The sequence below is a fragment of the Cetorhinus maximus genome, chromosome 22, assembly GCF_964194155.1.
Source record: "Cetorhinus maximus chromosome 22, sCetMax3.hap1.1, whole genome shotgun sequence".
NCBI classification, from domain to species: Eukaryota; Metazoa; Chordata; class Chondrichthyes; order Lamniformes; family Cetorhinidae; genus Cetorhinus; species Cetorhinus maximus.
In genome coordinates this window covers 65,383,210-65,395,441 of record NC_135900.1, presented here as the reverse complement: position 1 = coordinate 65,395,441, position 12,232 = coordinate 65,383,210, and the positions used below count along the sequence as shown (strand labels likewise).

General features: G+C 49.1%; 1 protein-coding gene across 3 annotated transcripts in view; it reads right to left on the bottom strand.

The window, feature by feature from the left end:
- The window catches only part of prickle1b (prickle homolog 1b), a 194,401-nt gene that overhangs the window by 55,712 nt on the left and 126,457 nt on the right, over window positions 1-12,232 (bottom strand). Inside the window, exon 1 of one of the 3 annotated variants that reach the window (XM_078568445.1) lies at window positions 956-1,024. The exons of 1 other annotated variant lie outside the window; for it this stretch is intronic. The gene's annotated coding sequence lies outside the window, so the exon portion shown is untranslated. Of the gene's footprint in view, window positions 1-23; window positions 329-955; window positions 1,025-12,232 lie in introns of those variants that run through there. One more of the 3 variants, XM_078568444.1, reaches the window with a different exon arrangement.

Here is a 12,232-nt window from a genome sequence, read left to right as displayed (position 1 = left end):
AAAGGAAGTCTTTGCAATCTTACCTTCAGAGGCAGCGAAGCATTCCTTCTGTGACTAACTATTTACAGCTGAAAGACCACTGAATAGTCCCCACTTTCTTCCTGTTAAGTCCTGTGATTTGCTGAGCGAGCGGCAAGCAGCCTTCACACTGAAAGACTGAGCAGCTGACTCCCCTGCGCAGAATATGATCCACTCTCTGCTTGCTCAGTAACTGCTGAAATATCCATATTCATGCTGTCACCAGCCTACCAGCCCCTTAAATGAAGGCGTCGGGAAAACACACTGGGGAAGAAAAAAAGCCCAGCAAACCCAGATGGCAACCAGCATTATCAACTTCCTTTGGGCTCCAGCACATGCAGTGAACCTTACACCACTCCCTCTGAGCCACAACAACATGGAGAGAGACCCTTCCAACCCACATCAAACACACCGGGGACACTTATAAAACCTATCGCAGGACATTTGAAGAGAAACTTTTCTTGTTCCTAGTACTGCAGAAAATTTGTATTCCTCTTCCAGCAACTGATAAGTCTCCACACAAAGCCTTTCAAATGAAGTTCCATTCCTTTACTTGCAGTCAATTATATTTCAATTTGATTTACAAGATAAGACTTACTTAGTCTTCCTGATGCTTTTTTAATGCTGAAATTGCTTTTTATGAAAATAAATCTGCCCTGTCTTTTAAATATACTGCAGATTCATATATTGCACACAAATATAAAACAATATCAATTTACCAGCATTAATGCCTTTAATCCCTGCTAACTCTGTAATGCCTTTAACCCTGTAATCATGTTTAAACCCCAAGCACAATCCTGTGACATAGCACTGAGTCAGTGACCACAAATGCTGTAAAAACAGCAATGCACATACCGTAGTAAAAGCCAAATTCTTTTACTGGTTTACAAGGACTTCTCAGAATAGCTGCCCAGGCTGTGGGCCTGGTGTGTCTTACCTCATTCCTTGAAGAATGTTTCCCTTATCCTTATCTGCTCCTGAACACTGGTTGCTGATGACTCAGGGACTGTTTATGAGATACTATGGAGAGACAAAGACTGCAGAAACTAAAGTAAACTTCCTTCTGTTACTGACAGCCTTTCCACACACATACACACACACACATATACACACAAAGACTGAATGAATGTCTATCCACGACCCTCTGTAATCATCTTACTTCACAATTAACAGTGATGTCAGCAAGTCTGTAGCATTGTGCCAGAATAATTTAACATGTCTCCACAGATGCTGAAGAGGTCATTAACACATGAATTCTTACAACTCGTTTCCTAAACAGGCGTTTTCTTTCTCTCTCTCTCCCCCTTACCATCTCCCAAAGTTTAGATAGCTAATGTTATGCTAGTATGTAAAATATTGACTACAGGGTAGAAGTGTACTGTGTGGGTAATCAGAGGTGTTAATAGCTAATTTATTATAGGGATACCAATTCAATTGTACAATATAATGGAAACCAGGCCTTTCATTAGGAGTTTTAAGTACAAATCATTATGATTTCTTTCTTGTAATGCAGCAGGACGGCTCCAGGCTGCAATTCCCTCTTTATAACACCAGCTGTGTGATTGCCCAGAGATTTTAATAGAAACGGTGTTCCACAGTCATTTCAGGCACCACAAGGCATCGTTTCCCTGATTCAGGTCCAGCAGTACTGAAACATAAGACCCATCATTTCCACGGCTAGTATATCGGATGCCACCGCTTCTGTTCTATGTGGAAAACGCAGGATTTCCATTTGCTAAAAAAAACGACTGAGTCAGATTCCTCTCTTTTAAACAGAGGCGGCTCACTACACCCAACAAAACCTGCTGTTCTGCTTTTCTCAGGATAACCTAATTCAGGCTTTTTAAAAAAACATTTATGAGTGCAGCTGATGATGGGGAGTTATGCATTTGCTGCTGACCACGCTATTTTAAGCATAGAAGTTTTACCAGGTGTTACCAAGTGATTAGTTGGCATCAGTCTGTTGATAGCAGCTCAGTGCAAACCTCCGATTTCAAACAGTGACCCCAGTGTTTGATGATAAGATTAGCAAAGAGCAAATCACTCTCTTCCATTCACATGGAGACTCGAGGGAGACCTGCATCATACTAGTAAATCCAGGCACTTCTATGACTTTTCTATGACTGAAAGCAAGACTATTGGTACAGTGCAGATTTACCAGAATGATACCAAGGTTTAAAGGATTAAATTATGAGGACAGGTTGTATAAATGTCCTTTACATTCCCTTAAATCTAGAAGATTGAGGGGTGATCTCATCAAGATGGTTACAAAATGATAAAAGGATTTGATAGGGTAGATACAAGTAGGAGGTAGGAGAATCTGAAACAAAAGGGAATAATCAAATTCAGGAACACAATCAGGAAGATTTTTTTTAACAAAGAGCAGTTGAAATCTGGAACTTTGTCCCCCAAAATGTTGAGTGCTGGGTCATTTGGAACGTTCAAAAGTGAAATCGGTAAAATTTTGTGGATAGCAAGAGAGATTGAGCAATGGCAGGTAATTAGAGTTCAGGTATAGATCATCCATGATTTTACTGAATGAGGGAGCAGCCTGGAGGAGCTGAATGAACTGCTCCTGTTCCTATGGGCTGGACTTAATACAGCTCATCGCAGAGGGAACCATGGCTGCCAGGCCCTCTGGCTTGTGGCAGAGGCTCCTTGGCAGTCTCCTGGTGCCGGGAAAACCTCCCCTGATTAAGTTGGAGGGTGGAAGGGACTGACGTGGAATTCCTGGTAGCTGAAGGCAGGATATCAATTAAGCTCAATCGATACTTATTATCCCTGAGCTCACTGCAATATAATGGTGACGGGGCCTTCCACACCTTCAGCGGGCAACCCGGCAAAACCTGGCTAGTTTGCCAACAGCCTCCCAGGTGGTGGGGGGAGGGGTGGTGGTTGGGGGGTGGGGGGAGGGGTGGGGGGAGGGGTGGTGGGGGGGTCCCACGCTAAAAGGCACTTTGTGTCCTTGCCTCAGACACCCAATCTCCTCCCTCCATACTCTGTGACTAACATCCTTTTTTTAATTCATTTATGGAATGTGGATGTCACTGGTAGGGCCAGCATTTATTGTCCATCCCTAGTTGCCCTTGAGAAGGTGGTGGTGAGCTGCTGCAGTCCATGTGGTGTAGGTACAGCCACTGTGCTGTTAGGAAGGGAGTTCCAGGATTTTGACCCAGCGACAGTGAAGGAACAGCAATATATTTCCAAGTCATAATGGTGAGTGACTTGGAGGGGAACTTCCAGGTGGTGGTGTTCCCATGTGTCTGCTGCCCTTGTCCTTCTAGATGGTTGTGGTCGTGGGTTTGGAAGGTGCTGTCTAAGGAGCCTTGGCAAATTCCTGCAACGTATCTTGTAGATGGTACACAATGCTGCCACTGTGCGTCGGTGGTGGAGGGAGTGAATGTTTGTAGATGTGGTGCCAATCAAGTGGGCTGCTTTGTCCTGAATAGTGTTAAGCTTCTTGAGTGTTGTTCGAGCTGCACTCATCCAGGCAAGTGGGGAGTATTCCATCACACTCCTGACTTGTGCCTTGTAGATGGTGGACAGGCTTTGGGGAGTCAGGAAGTGAGTTAGTCTCCACAGGATTCCTAGACTCTGACCTGCTCTTGTAGCCACAATATTGATATGGCTAGTCCAGTTTAGTTTCTGGTCAATGGTAATCCCGGGATGTTGATAGTGGGGGATTCAGTAATGGTAATGCCATTGAATATCAAGGGGCAATGGTTAGAATCTCTTGTTGGAGATGGTCATTGCGTCTCACATTCATTTATTATGGCCTGGGCTCCCTCCACGATCCTGGGCCTCGGTGCAGTGCTGCCGGCAGTCCCCGCTGGATTTGGCAGCATAAGGAACTACCAGCCTCTAATTGACTGGCAGCTCTTGGCAAACGGGACTCCTGCTGCTGGGGATCTCAATCATGTGGATGGCCCAACAGTGGCCAATTAAGTGTCTGAAAGGCATTTGATTGTATCGTGTCTCCCCCTACAGTACTGACAGAGGGTCCCCGCCAGTTCTTCGACTGATGGGTGAACCCCCGTCACCCTGACAAAATTCTAGCCCATGTACTTGAAAATCTCACAGCCAGATGGACCACAGAAAGAGCAAATGCTTTTACACTTTTTATGAGTGTAGCCTACTGCAGATGGCAGACTTCCTTTTGTTAACTGCACCTTGGGATATGTTTGGTGGAAACGACTGCACCCTAATTCCAAATGCAGCCTCAGTTTAAGGCTGCCTGTTGCGCAAAAGCTACTGTAAAGGACTGTTTCCCGAATATTTACACCCTGACTGTCCATACTGTGGAGAGTGGTGTCCATCATTGAATGTTAAAGGTGAGGAATGCAGCATAATGGAAACCACTCTGCCCAGACAGTAAACCGAAGGGTGAGGTTGAGACAGGGAACAGAAGATGGTTGGAAGGAAAAGACATTGCTTGCTTGCATTAGCCATGTTTGACTCAAATGGACCTTTCAGGCATACGGTAGCATCTAAAGATCTCACACAAAGGCCCATTTATTTAACTGGTGCAAGTTTGTAGCTTGTAATTTGTTTATATTGCAAAGCCACTTATAGCAGGAGATGCTTTTGGCTGCTGGAGTAACAAACTCTTTCCCCTGTCCCAGTTATATTATGGGACAGATTCTAGAGCATCAATCTTGAGCTGCTTTTATGTTTGACTTTTATAGTAGCCCAGTGTATACTTCACTAAACCTAAATCCATTCTCACAGAAAAACTGGGTTACAAGCCTTGTTGCAGGAATAAGGAAGCCAGAAATGTGAGGAGCCACTTTGTGGCTACTTCGCTCATAGAATCTAGTTAAAAGCAGCTAAAGAACTGTGTACCTAGTTTAGCTGCTTCCAGGGGCAACATCACTTTGTAACTTACCTAACTGCACTGCAGCCTAATAAAGGGCTATTGTAAAAATACCTTCATTCAGCACAAATGATGCTCCACAACAGGTTTATTTACTCCATGCGTGCATTATAACTACTACTTCTTACTGTAATTATAGATCTGGCTACAACATCAGGGCTGGTTAATCTATTTTGATGTTAACATTTTCATTTGACCTGATCTCAAAGATGCATATCCCAGGCAGGCCATTTGTTGATTTCTAGTGGATAAACTGGCTCAGGATGAACACTCACCAATCAGATTCAGATCAGGTAATTGTGACCCAAACGAATGGGGATCAGACAACGAATCAAGAGGCATTGTTGCAGACTTGTTAATTCACTGTGCACTTCTGTGAGAAATGTGGCCTCTTTCTTTTTCTGTATGTTTGAAGAGTGTAACAGCAACTCTATTGATCTTAATGGATGTCAATGCTGTCACCGACATTTCCATTCCCAACCTCTGGACTCTGAAGCACTCTGAGAAGTGAGGAGGAGTGTTCACTGTTTTTCCCTAGAGAGTTCTCGGCCTAGATTTTCTGACTGGTATTGGTTTAATGCCAGCGAGAACACATTTGAAAAGCATTTGGTGCTTTATAGTTTGCACATTGCAAATTCAGAACAACTGTGGATTTATACCTTGAGCAAATTTGCTCCTGCATCTTTATAACTATGTAAGACTCTGTCGGAATTTTCTGTTCTGAAATCTAAGTTTGGTGATGGGAGTGGAAGTCGGAGTGATTCCTGCCGGAGGGTGGGATGGCTGAACATGCACGGTCTTGCACTGTTCAACTCGTTACTTCTCCATCTGTGTGGAGCATGGCGAATCATTTGGTGAGGGCGGGCAGGAAGTCACCCTCCCCACCATTAGCTCATGAGGTCAAAGGTCCAGGCACCATATTTAAGGGGCTGCAGATAGCCATTCACTCATTGCAGGCCAGGAGGTCCAGATTACTCATCCAGGATGTCACAGAAACACAAACACCATGTGGCTCCACAGTTCTGTGAACGTGTGCCAGCCACCTCATGCTCTCAAACTCATATTAGTTGCAGGACATCCTGATTCTTAATCACCTACTGGGGAGGGCTCAGCAGCTGCCACAGGCATATATGCTCCTAAACTGCTCAGGCAACCATTGGGATGACAATCAACCTTTCTGTCTTTCTGCAGGAGAAGAACACCTACAGCAAGTGCAAGTTCTCCCAGACCGGTGGTGGAATTCCGGACATTTGAATCTTCATCCCTTTCCAGGAGCTGGCCGCAGAGCTAGCTGGGGAGGATCAGGACCATTCCTCCACTGAGGGTGAGATAGGACTCCCCCAGGAACCCAGTGAGGGTGCCTCCAGTCTACATTTGCGCCCATTGAGTGAGTAATTGATTTAATTAAGGAGCCTGCTTAGTTAATCACTAAATCTTTCTTTTCTCCATTCCAGGTACCAGCAAGAAACAGGGGTGCCCTCAACTTACACCAGCCAAAGCCCCATCCCCATCCCCATTCCCATCCCCATCCCCATTCCCATCCCCAACCTCATCCTCAACCCCAACACCAACCCCAACCCCATCCCCATTCCCAACCTCATCCCCAACCCCATCCCCATTCCCATCCCCAACCTCATCCTCAACCTCAACCCCATCCCCATCCCGAACCCCATCCCCATCCCTAACACCATCCCCAACCCCAACCCCAACCTCATCCCCAACCCCAACCCCAGCCCCATCCACATCCCCAACCCCATCCCCATCCCCAACCCCATCCCCAACCTCAACCCCAACCCCATCCCCAACCCCAACCCCACCCCCAACTCCAACCCCATCCCCAAACCCAACCCCAACCCCAGCCCAATCCCCAACCCCATCCCCAAACCCAGCCCCAGCCCCAACTCCATCCCCATCCCCAACCCCATCCCCATCCCTAGCCCCAGCCCCATCCCCAGCCCCAGCCCCAACTCCATCCCCAACCCCATCCCCAACCCCAGCCCCATCCCCATCCCCAACCCCAACCCCATCCCCATCCCCAGCCCCATCCCCAACCCCAACCCCATCCCCAACCCCAAACCCATCCCCATCCTCAACCCCATCCCCAACCCCATCCCCAACCCCAGCCCCAACTCCATCCCCAACCCCAACCCCAGCCCCAACCCCAGCCCCATCCCCATCCCCAACCCCAACCCCATCCCCATCCCCAGCCCCATCCCCAACCCCAACCCCATCCCCAACCCCAAACCCATCCCCATCCTCAACCCCATCCCCAACCCCATCCCCAACCCCAGCCCCAACTCCATCCCCAACCCCAACCCCAGCCCCATCCCCAGCCCCATCCCCAGCCCCATCCCCAAACCCAGCCCCAGCCCCAACTCCATCCCCATCCCCATCCCCATCCCCAGCCCCAACTCCATCCACAACCCCATCCCTATCCCCAGCCCCAGCCCCAGCCCCAGACCCAGCCCCAACTCCATCCCCATCCCCAACCCCATCCCCAGCCCCAACCCCATCCCCATCCCCAACCCCAGCCCCAGCCCCAACCCCATCCCCAACCGCATCCCCATCCCCAGCCCCAGCCCCAGCCCCAGACCCAGCCCCAACCCTATCCCCATCCCCAACCCCATCCCCATCCCCAACCCCAGCCCCAGCCCCAATCCCATCCCCATCCCCATCCCCAGCCTCAACCCCATCTCTGAGGAGAATGCCTCAAAATCCTCAGAGGATGCACCATCATGGCATTCACCTGCACCCTCCACCACTGCAGAAACATGCACCTGTGTGGGTCCAAGTTCTACAGTAATCTTGGGATCACAATCTGGTGAGCATGTCACTGACATGGGTCCACAGCTAGCAGAGCGAGTGACAGCTGAAGTCTCTGACATTCGGAGGTCTGCTGAAGACCAGGCCCCCGCTCAGCCCCATGCAGCTGATGAGCCTCAGGACGTGGCCATTAGAGACATGTTGGAGATGCAGAGACAGGCAGGGGAACATCAGGCAGAGATGCCAGAGGCCATTCGCAGACTGGACCAAAGGCTGGAGAAGCCCATCCACGTTCTGCCTGATGTCGTGGCTCTGGCATGCGAGAGCTTGGCTGCCTCCATGGAAAGAGTGGCGGCTGCCTTGGAGACCCAGATCCAGCAGAATAGACAGTGGCTGCCAGATATGCGCTCGGACCTGCACTCATTTGCTCCAGGCATTGGTGCAGTGCAGCACAGGACATCTCAACCTTCTTACAGGTGCCCCTTTTCCTCAAGAAGTCAGGGAGGTGCCATCTGGCACCCACAGGGAGGAGGAATGCCAGCCAGGCACTCCAAGGGTGCCCTGCTGCTCCAGCTCCCCTCTGCCAGTGACCCCATTGCCTCCATCAGGTCAGGACATGGAGGGTGCACCTCACCTGAGCAGGAAACTCTTAGCAGATTGGGGCCCTCTAGGCCTCAGGCCATTAGAGGATGCCTGCCAAAGTCCTCACAGTCCACAGGGCATATCAGTTCAGCTGCAATTGTAGGGGCTACACCTAGATGTAGCAGTAAGCAATGAAAGATTAAGAGATATTGAAGGCACAGAGGTGGCACTGGTGTACAATCATTGTATATAGTTTTGGCACATGTAAATATATGTTCAGTTGCATTATTTGGAAGTCTCCTGGATTCCATCTTGCTATTAGTTATTTCAACGGTTGCAAGCATTTAAGGATCTGGAATGTGGGCCCCCATCAGAGTCTGATCATGAACTCCCATAGATTCACTTCTCTCACATTATCAGCATAGTGATTACTCAATAGTCCCACACGTGCATGATTAAACACTGGCCATCAATTGCGAGTCTGCTGCTTGGCCACACATCATGCAAGTCATTACTTGCAGCTCACCATGTTCTGACCTCTGAAAATGTGTTCATTGAGATCATTGCACCTCCTACAGCTGTTGCCCTGATGTCAGATGTGGGTGGATGCCAGGAGTACTTGAGGGGTGTTAAATCTGCTTGGTGAGTGGTGAAGAAAACTATAGATGCAGTTTCAGGGCTGACAGAGTGAAGCTCTAACAGTAGAAAACTAGAAGCAGCCGTACATGTCTGGAGAAAACTGTGGTGGGCACGATCAATCATCGACGACCTTCCTTGGTGATTTGTCATTTTGAGCTAACATGCAGGTGAAGGCAGCGAGTAAAGAGACAATGGGCACATTAACCTTGACTGCAAAAGGGACTTAAGCACATGATTTAAAAGGTGTGTGTGCAGTTGACTGAAGCCTTGGTCAGATCTCGCATGGAGATTTGTGTGGCCCGCTCATTTCCTTATTAACAATGGGAGTAGACATCGCATAAAGGGTTTGCAACCAAAGTGCTTTGGACATCATTGAAGGGCCGGGTTTTAGTACACGAGGAGAGAGGTAGAGTAGGATGGGCTTGTATGCTGGACTCTGCCAATGACTGTGAGGCTATCCATGCGAAGCATCAGCAACTCTAACAGGCCTCTGCAGCGACAATGCAGGAAAGAAGTTTACCTTGACTGCAGTGTCCACAATGACGGATCACAGTCTCATACTAATGTTAAGGCCATCTTGGAGGGGTCTCTGCGTTTGGAGGGTCCGGAGTGGTTGCACCTCAGAAACCCAGAGTGCAGGTGAGGCACTCTCAGTGACTGGCCTCCAAAGTTACTTGGAAACTTCTCGGCATGATAACAATGTCAAGGTATATGGGTTTACTATGAGTGAGTGTGGATCGGGGGTGGGGGGCAGGAACATGATCATCCCTGATCAATCTGCATGGAGGGGCGATCTCGAAGGGCCAAATGCTCTTCTCATGCTGCTCCTCCCTGTATACCCATCTATCTGGTTCTGCCTGAACAAGCTCTCTTCCACATCGGCCCCCACTTTGGGAGCAGATGTGAGGTTGACATGAGTGCATCCGTGCTGAGGTTCGGTTTGAGGTTGCTTCCAGGTTGCCATGCACACGGATTTTGTAAGGGCATGGGTAAAATCATAATTCCATTTACAGGTTCCCAAGGTCGTGGGAGAACAGAGTGCTGTTCAGCTTTCAATGCGCACATTTAGCGCTAGGGCTCTGCATATTAGCATAGTTTGGCATATGCAAAAGATCAAACCACCAGAAGGGCAGACGGTAACTAATGCAATTTAATTCAGCTTATCATAAATCAAGGTACATTAGGGCAAAGCGTTAATGTCTGTAACCAATAACGTGCTGGGGCCTTCCAGCCAGCAGAGGATAGAAAAGCAAAAAGTTGAAGGAATGTGTCAGCAGCTACTCTGCTTGGAATCTGGTAGGTATCAGACTGGCACAGGCCTGTCTGCACGTCACAGACCTGCTATGGCCTCTGCACGTAATCGCCGACAGCCTGGCCCTCATCAGCTCCATCCCCTTCACTGTCCTCATCGTCAGAGGCAATATCTCAGTTCTCCATGTCTCCCACAGGCAAGACATCCCCCTTTTATAGCACGAGGCTGTGCAGGGCACAGCAGGCAACGATGATTGTAGACATTGTGATGAGTATTGGCAATCCCTGCCTGAGCGGTCCAAACCCCTGAAGATCACCTTTAGGAGGCCTATTGTCTGCTCAGTCATGGACCTGGTGGAGGCATGTGGGTCATTGTAGCTCTCTTCGATAGCACTCTGAGAATCACATCAGCCAGGTCTTCTGGGGGTATTCCTTGTCCCAGGGAGCCAGCCCTGCAATCGCCGAGGTCCTTCAAAAACTTATGATACTTGGGAGTGGGTCACAATGAAGGTGTCTTGAGAGCTCCCTGGAAACCAAGCACAAGCATGCAGGATTTACCCTCTGTGATCACATGTGGGCTGCACATTCAACAAGTGGAAGCCTTTTCTGTTGATGAATGTGATTGGCTGTTGCCAGGGAACTTTCAAGGCCACATGTGCAGTCAATAGTGCCCTGCACTTGAGGTAAACCTGAGATTGCTGCAAATCCCAACGCTCTTGCAGCCTGACTTTCAGATCCAGGCGGAATTGGACAATTTATGTGCTCTCGTGCACAGGACATCTGTCACCTCCCAGATGCAATTGTGTGTCGCTTACTGGGAGATGCTACACAGGTCTCCAGTGGAGCCCTGGCAGAAGCCACTGGCGAAGAAGTTTAAGATGAAGGTGACCTTCAATGCCTGGGATTCCCTTGTGGCTGACAGAGGTTAGCAGCCACATCTGGGACATCCAATGGTGCATCTGGTTTGCCTTTTGCTCATCTGAAGATAACTGCATCACCTGCGATACACCGGTAGTTGGGCCAATGTTGGCCGTTGCAATGGACCCCGTTCGCCAGCATCCTGACATTCTTGAGGTCCCACTGCCTCTTGCTGCCCAGGCTGTTGCTCCTCCTGCCCTGTGCCAACCTGTGCCAGTCCTTCCTTCTCCTCATCTGTATGAGAGCCAGCACGCAGGCAGGGTTGCCTGGAGCCTGCTTCATCTAGGCCTCAGTGGATCTGTGAACGCATTGAAGTTATAAATTTTGTGAGTATATTCTTTACATGTTTTCCTCCATCTCAGATACAGCAAGCCTGTGCTGAGCCCTGTGCCTGGCTTTCATCTCAACATGGCATCTGCACCCCACCCTTGAAGCTGAAGGACATCCTGGAGGACCAGAGACGGGTGTTCCTCTTGTTCATACATGGCCGCGCATGGAGACATTGCTCTTTGACCAGGGTGATGAGAGCCCTGTGCAAGAAGCCTAACTCTGACACTATTCAGCTTGCCTCCATCGCCCTACTGGCTCTATCGAGAGACCGTTGTCTTGGCGTCATAGAAAGACTAACCACACGAGCCCTTGTCAGGCATGACCATTCGCTGAAGAAGATGGAAGTTTGGAGTTGCGAGTTGGCTGCCATTCCCCTTGGTGGCATCTAAATCCCTTCACTCCTGCCTCTGACAGCAGCAGATGGTAAATGGCACAGAATGAACAGCCGCTCCACACCTCCCTGGGATCTAGATGTTATGACACCCATAGTTTGGGAACAAACCTCCTTCTGTGTGGGCTTCACTGTAGAGAGGAGAAGACATCTGAGCATGATACCCATCCAGTTGCTCCATGATTATTAGGATGTCCCTCCAGTCGGCTAATTATACTGACCTTGAACTCCATCCACCTGAAAAGACCCTCCTCCCATTTCGAGGGATCGTATTACCAGCTAACTGCATACTCCAGATCAGATTTTTAAAATGGCGCACGTCACCTTTCAAACTTGCTCCACCACCATCTTGCCCTGCCATTGCCACCCACCAACATCCCTCACCCCCGCCCCCCACCCCATCATCCTTGACCCACCCAATATCACCATTCCTCTCTCCTTGGTCACCTTTCAACCTTCTCCTGCTA